The sequence below is a fragment of the Heterocephalus glaber genome, unplaced genomic scaffold (genome assembly GCF_053883595.1).
Source record: "Heterocephalus glaber isolate CG9 unplaced genomic scaffold, H.glaber_assembly_v1.0 deba00000768, whole genome shotgun sequence".
Taxonomy (NCBI): Eukaryota; Metazoa; Chordata; class Mammalia; order Rodentia; family Bathyergidae; genus Heterocephalus; species Heterocephalus glaber.
The window spans coordinates 13,982,652-13,990,453 of NW_028258162.1; the positions used below are offsets into that span (position 1 = coordinate 13,982,652).

Below are 7,802 nucleotides of genomic sequence, written 5' to 3' on the forward strand. Positions count from 1 at the left end.
CAAAAATAATTATGAGAGATGAAAGACATTTAAGTGAGGGACTACTATGATTTTCCCATAGAATATAAATTTTAAAGAAGTACTTAACACGTCTTATTTATCTTTAGGTAACTTTTGTGCTTCCTGGCAATGTAGACCGAAATGTTCATTAAATGAGTGAATGACAAAAAGGAAAGTCCTGGGCCAGGGATTTAGCTCAGTGGTCCCTCTGCCGCCTGCCTCGCAAGCTCAAGGACCTGAGTTCGATCCCTGGTACCAAAAAAAGAAAAAAAAACCAGAAAAAAAGAGAAAGTCCTTTTCCCAGAGACATAATTAGTCGGTTAAACTGAAACAATAATCGATTTACGGGCCAGCAGATACCTTCTTTAACCACCCTGGTGTCTCATTTTGTTGAGACTGCGCCTGTCCTGGTGAGGAGCAAGCCTAGACTGGAAATGAAATGGTCAAAATTCTCTCCAGCGCCACTGTTGCTGGCAGCAGCTCGTCAGCGCCTCCACCCACAATCCAGCGCTCTCTGCTTTCTTCAGCCAGGGTTGGAGTTGTTATTAAATCTCAATCAGGTTTCCTCCCATTGATTTGGGGCCTAGATCTTTCCAATTATTTTAAAAATAGACAGACCAAATCCCATAATAGAGAACATTATAAGTTCAATTCTCCTTTCTTTATATTTTCAAAAAGAAGAGAGTTTTCATTTAGGTTGTCTTTGTTTACAGAAGTTTCTAATCGAAGCTCCTCTCTATTTGAAGTGATTTGAGAGAATTTACTAATAAAAATATATTTGTCTTAGGATATTATGTGATACATTTTTGAGTCCCACATTGAAATTGACAGTAATTGTGTATATCTCCAGAAGTTTGAAAAAAGACCGAAACCCAAAATGATATTTAACCAAATAAGTAACAACAGTGAACATTTGGACTCAGAGAGAGAAGAATAAAAATTCTTACATTGCTTCTGAGCTTTCCATAAATCACACAGTAGTCGATATTTAGGCTCCACGAAGGCTCTTTCGAAGTACAAATGACTGTCCATATGGTTGTCTTTGCCCTAGATAATATCTAACCCATATTTACTTTAAAGTTCAAGGTCTAACTCTTTGGTAGTCTGTCTTTCTTTATTATATTGTGTGGTTTTTTGCTCTGTAGTTTGACAGTGTAATTCTCATTATGACTCATTCTGACATTAGATCAACCTATAGGCCTTTATATCTGTATCATTGCAAAGGTGACTCACAAATTTAAACAAGCCATATGTATATTTCTCAATATTTCCAAATATGTTAGTATCTGTACTTAATAGAAATCCCTGAATACACTATGCTAACACAGGACTTTGCTTCAATTTAGCTTTTTGTTTAAACATGTACTTTTAATAAAACCATGGAAATATATCTACTATGGACTAAGTAGGAAAGTAAAAAGTTAAACTTTTTATTATTTAGCTACTTCATCTTCCAAGTTTAAAAGTCTGGTGTTACATTAACCAAAGTTGACTTTTGAGATACATTAAACTTAACTACTCTTCCGAGAGCAGTTATAGTAAAGGATTTTATTTTGTGAGTGGCATTAAATTAGAAATGTTAATGTTATTGATTTTCAGTAAATTACAGGATTTTTAAAAATAAATTTCAAAAATTTTACATTTCTTATATTTAGAAAATCTCTGGATTTCCAGTTTAATTTTATAATTCCAAATTCATAATTGCTATGGTATATACTATAAAATATGTATACTTTAATTTTTCTTTATGTATTTTAAATACAACAACTCAAAAACCAGAGAAACATTTGAAGATGATAAACTCTAGGATAGTAATTTAGATGAATCCTAAGTATTTGGCAAAAATTGTTCTCATTGAATTTAACTATGTGTTTTTATCCAATCCAAAAGTTGTTGAGTTCAAACAGAGTATAAGGATTTTAAAGGTAGTAAACAGTTCATAAATGCATGTGAATCACCTTTTATTAAAAAGTTATTAGTCTTTATTTGTTTAAAGTTAATGTTTTTGTTGATAATTAAAAGTTTTTATATCTGTTATTTAGAAATAGTGTTAGCATGAAAACAAAAAATAAATAGATGTTTCCATTCCATATATTGCCTTTATATTTGGGGTACATGTTCAAATATCTGTCTCTCTTTTTCAGAGCTATTTAATAACCACGCAAACATCCAGATAATATGTCTCAGTCAGTGTCCATCCTGAAGAGTCTGCCTAAAACAAACAGCGGTGAATATAGGTCCAAAGTGTATTTCACCATTGACACTGGAAACATAAATGTAAGTACTACTGTAAGCACATTCATGAAATAAAACATCAATATTGAAGTCATTATAAAACTGAAAAGGTCAAATATTCTACTCAGTCAAAGAATAAGAGAAAAGTTTTGATCACTGTTTAGCTCCCATCATTAAAACCCAGCTTCTACTCCGTCTGGAAAATGCCACGCAGATTTGCCATATGAAAGCAGCACCTTCATGTCTTTCTTGGTCCATCCTCTTTCTCTGTATGGCGTGCCTGGTGCTGGACACTTTATACACAACAGAGGCTTGTTTATTTCACAGTTGTGAGGCCTAAGAGAAGGGCAGTAACATCTGCTTGGCTCTGGTGAGGGACGACCTGGTTACATCATGGCGGGGCAGGTGGCGTCATGCTGGGAGCACGTGTGACAGGGAGAAACCACATGGGTAGGCAGGAAGGAAGAGCTTGTGAGAGGCCAGGCTCATGCTGTTTATAACCACTTTTTCTTCTGGCAACTAATTCACTCTGGCCACATCCAACACACTCCGCAAGATTAGGACTATCCATTGATGATGACAGAACCCTCAGGGATTTAATTACCTTCCTCTGCACCCCTTATTTTTAAAATTCTACCACCTCAACACCATCACACTGGAAACCAAGCCTCCCCAAGTGAACCTTCGGAGGGCACACTCAGACCACGTCCAAAGCAGCAGTTCCCAAGCATCTGCCCTTCTGGTGATGAAGATGGAGCTTATAGGTAAAATGCTGTGCAAGTTCAGGGTTAGCTTGTTCAAACTTCTCTGTGGGCATTTGGTACCCTAAAGAGAGAATTGGCCCTCCGCAGACCCCTTGGATACAGGTCCAAAGCCCAAGGTCATGAGTTCCTATCAATCCCAAGATAAACCAGAGTTAGGTCTGGTGCTTTCCCAGCCATGAATACCAGTGAACCACCTTCTCCATGAGTTTGCCCTGACATAGAACTAAAATAACTGCACTTGACCTCCAGTCCCCAGGTGCCTCCCTACATTGTTCCAGGAGAGGGACCCTGGCACTCTCTGCTAAGTTTAACTTGTCAGAATGGATCAGAATTAAGGCTCTGGAAAGTTCTTGCCTCTGTATCCATATTTTCAATACCTCATAATCCAGGGATAAACAAACTTTTCCATGAAAAATAGCACTGTGAACTTCCCCAGAATAAACAAGCATCTGCCACTCTTCTGTCACCCCAAGGATGCTGTTTCAATAGGCCTATTGTGGATGCTACTCATCCACTTGTGTTATGGTTTATTCTGGACATCCACAAAAGCCTCAGGCTCTCAGAGGCAGGGCTTTGTAGAAGGTGTTTGGAGTATGGAGGCACTAGAGCTAGCTTGGTGTTGGAGGGAGGGCCTTATTGAAAGAGAATGGATACTGCTTGATGCTTTTAGCCAGTTTTATACTGAAAATCAAGGCCAAAAGCCCATTTAAAAAGTTTTCAGTTTCCTCAGAAAAGGAAGTACTGTACTGTGAAGATGGAGCAGAGGAGAGCCTGGCTGCTGAAAAGATTACCATTAAAACAAAGCCAAGTTCTATGGATCAAGGCAATAGGAAAAATGTCTTGAGGGGATGTCAAGAATCGGCAAGACCCTGCCCTTTGAAAGCTCAAAGGTACAAGACTGAAAGACTTTACTGTAAGACTAGAGCACTATACTTAAGAATGGTCACTGAAAGAACTGATTCTTCTAGATTTGGTTCATGATGCTCAGCTATCCAGGTACTCAGAGCCCTCTGCAGCCATGATTCAAGGGTCCCTGGCTACTGCTGAAACTGGTGGCACACCTTTGAATAGACTTCTATGTGGTGCTAGTTTTACAAGCAGAATACAAAATTTGTAGGGTCAGGGAAGTTTCCACCCAGATTTCAAATGCTCTTGGAGTCCAGGCAGTGTGTGCCTGAGATGGCAGTGCATGAAGCTCCTAGAGTGAAGTTGGAGTACAGTGGAGACCCAGGAAGTTGGAGAAGACAGGAATGTGGCACATTTGAGGAGAGCCAGGAGTGAGTGAAGCCAGCTCAGAATTGAAGCCACGAGGTCTACAACCACCAGAAATACTATAGGGATAGGGCCACCCAAGTCCTGTAGCATTTATGCCTCACAGTCACAACTTGCCATCAGTGCTGGACACAGAACTATGTGACTTAATGTTTGCCCTGCAGTGTTTTGTCCTTGCTTTGGCTCCACCTCTTTCTATCTGCCTATTCTTCCCTTTTGGAATGAAAATTTTTATCCTGGGCCACTGTGTGTTGACATTGTTTACCTTCCTTTTTTAGTGTTTCAAGGTTCACAGCTGTGTGTGCCTTATATTCCAGAGAAGACTTCGGACTTAGACTTTTCAGCAGTGCTGAAACTGTTAAGACTTCAGAAGCGTTTAGAGATGAACTAAATGTATTTTGTATAAAGAGACATGCATGAGTCTTTCAGGGGGACAGGCGTGGAGTGTTATGATTTCTGTCTGGAGGTCTCTCCAAAGCCTATTGCATTCAGAGGTGGGGGGTTGTCGAAAGTGATTCGATTACGGGGTCACTGGAGCTGGCATGGTGTTGGATGGCAGGGGCTGGTAGGAAGAGGCAGATCCCTGGAGTCATGACAAGGAAGGGCAAGCCTCCTTCCCTGACCTCTCCTTTTGTTTGCTACTTCTCAGTTATCATGAGGTGAGTAACTTTTCCTCTGCCAGGCCCCTCTGTTATGCTTCCCTACTTGGAGGCAGCCAAGTATGAAGTGAACCCTCTACAAACTATGAGCCCACATGAACCTCTCCTCCTTTAAGATGTGGCTTCTAACTGAGACAACTTGTCACGTGACAGTCTCTCAGAGCACTGTCTTATTATTATTTGTGGAAATTTAGTAATTCCAGAAATCTTAACAAGAAGTCTGGCTCTGCTAAAATGTCACATTCAGCTGCCCTACGGAAGAGTAGGAACTGTGTACCTCTTTTAAGTTCTCCCTTCCACTTGGGACTCTGCAAAGCAACTTCTGTACATATTTCTACCTTCCAGGACACGCTTTTCCTACAATTATTCTTCAAGTTTTTGTTTTTTTGAAATATGACCCATCTCTCTCTCTTTTTTTTTTTTTTTTTGGTGCCAGGGATCGAACTCAGGACCCTGTGCTTGTGAGGCAGACGGCAGAACCACTGAGCTACATCCCCGGCCCCTGACCCATCTCTTTAAATTGTCTCACTTCATTCCTCTCAGAATTAGTAAGAAAGTCTGTTTGAAGTATGGTGTATTTTCTAAGGCAGATTATACCTAATATACTGTACAAATTTGATGAAAACATACAAACTTTCCAGTGATTTGGCAATAGGTGGACTGAAATTTATGCATTTTACTCATTTATTTTATCTTTTGTTATTGGCCTATTATCGAGACTGAGTTTAAGAATATAAAAGTAATGCACTTCCACAAAGTTTAGCATCTAAAAATCTCATACCTGAAGTCAGGGTCTTATATCTGTCATGCAGCAGTCTGTGTAAACTTGGGAATGGAGACTGATTCCCTCCCACTGCCTAGGAAGGGGACAGTGAGGGCCAAAGAGAAGAAAGCCCACAGAGACGTGGGTAGTTTCCAAGTATGGGGCCGGGGTCGGTGCCTCCGAGCGGTCGGGGACCAGGGCTCTCGGAGCCGCTGTTTACTGGGTGCGCGGTACCCGGAGGGAGCCTGGGTGCCCTACGGGGGGTGATCTGTCTGACCCCGGGTCCGTGCGAGCCGAGCCGAGAGCCCAGCTCGTGCTGCTGAGGGCGGAAAGGAGAGCGTCCGGGGTAAGCTGGCATCGAGATAGGAGATACGAGGTCCTATGAGATAGGAGATCCTCCCCAGGCGAAGCCTTCCTCTGTGAGCAGAGCCAAACGGAGTTGTTTCCGCAGGCGCAGCCGGTGCTCGGCCTCGGACAGCCAATGTCAGATTTTAAGTGTGAGGTGATTTCCCAAGTTCATGCAGAAACTCCCGACACACACGTAATAAAAAAGCATTATTTTCCAGAATAAGAAAACCTTACCATCTAAGACTTCTCTCTTGTTCTCCCAAGATTGATAGGCCCTTTCTAATCCAAAGACATTTGTAATGATGACTGAATACAATGATAACTATAGAAATTTTATACAGGAAGAATCAAAACTCGGGTTATTCGTGCCTGTTATTTAATTAAAGGACTTCTAAAAGGTCAATTTCATACAAATATTCCACACCTGAATATTGAGTCATAAACTTTTTGTATGAACAATAATATTATTAAAGCAGTGAATTGAAAGAGCCACTGTTAGGTTGTAAATGTTTTACCTGGAGGCACAGTGCACAATGCCATCTGCATCTACTGCTGCAGCCACTGGTTACTGACGGGCAATACCAGGAAAGAGCTGAGGAGCAGCCAGCACGGGTGGTGTTAGAGGGAGCCTCCGAAAAGCTCTGAATTCAAGAAGACTTTGGACAAAAGTCCAGGTTAAGATTGGAATTTAAAGAGATTTGGAAAGGTGGGAAGGAAACTAAGAAAATCTTGGACCACTTTACAATTTTTGGGACTGCAGAACAGTTCCACTGGGGCCAAAAAGCAGTCTGGAAACTCAATGAAAGGCAGGCTACCTAAAGTCTGAGCACATAACTTCCACCAGAGAGAGACAGACACAGAGAGAGATTCTCATTCTGCCATTTTCCATTGATTTAGTGTCTTTCACACAATCATTCAGTGTAATAAAAGTATGGCTGCAATTTAGACCTTTTGTTATTTAATATATTTCCTGTTCTGTTTCTTTTTGACATTTGAATCTTTAACGCCTCAGACACTGGTAAGCTAAGCTGCCAAGGCAGTACTAGGTGTCTAAGAGAAAGGGGCTAATTCCAAGTCTAAAACTTACTGTCAGTTCAAAGATAAGAATATGTTTCAAGTCACCCTAAGTGCTAATATCAGCTAATGTTTGCTTAAAAGAATTTGTAAAATTTTTACCAAAAGTATAGTATTTTTCAAAGACGTCATATATGTTCCACAGATTTTGTATGCAATTTGCCCGTAAATGTATTTCCATTGGTCTTAAGTTTTCAAATGCTCTCTAATTTGTTTGATGTTTTCAACAAACTCTTTTCAAGGGAAGCTCACTAATATTTATCAAAAATGCTATAATTTTGAATGCCAAAATAAAATAGATTTAAAAATTTTTAAGTAGTTTCAGTAGTTACAAAATACCATATTTGACAAATTTGGAAATTAATTACACTGAATACATCAAGAAACTTGGCAAACACACTAAAATGAGAGCTATTACTAATATGTTTTACATATAATCTTTCATAGTGAGGTGTAGAATTGTTTAATCTATACCTTTCACTAATCAATTATCTATATCAAAATATATTGTTCAAAAGAAATAAAATCAGAGAAAATTTTAAATTTTCAAGCAGCCATATTAACAAAGGAAAAACAAACTATGCTTCAATCTATATTAATGTACTCAAAAATTATCATTTCAATATGCAATCAATATAAAAATTGTGAATGAAATATATTACATCATTTTACTTATGCTATGCCTTT

General features: G+C 39.4%; 1 long non-coding RNA gene across 1 annotated transcript in view; it reads right to left on the reverse strand.

Annotated features, from left to right (window-relative positions):
- LOC110344908 (uncharacterized) overlaps positions 1-1,582 on the reverse strand; it is an 82,588-nt gene extending 81,006 nt beyond the window's left edge. Inside the window, exon 1 of the long non-coding RNA XR_015449702.1 lies at positions 948-1,582. This is a non-coding gene — a long non-coding RNA (uncharacterized LOC110344908). The remainder of the gene's footprint in view (positions 1-947) is intronic.
- Between the last annotated feature and the right edge of the window lie 6,220 nt (positions 1,583-7,802).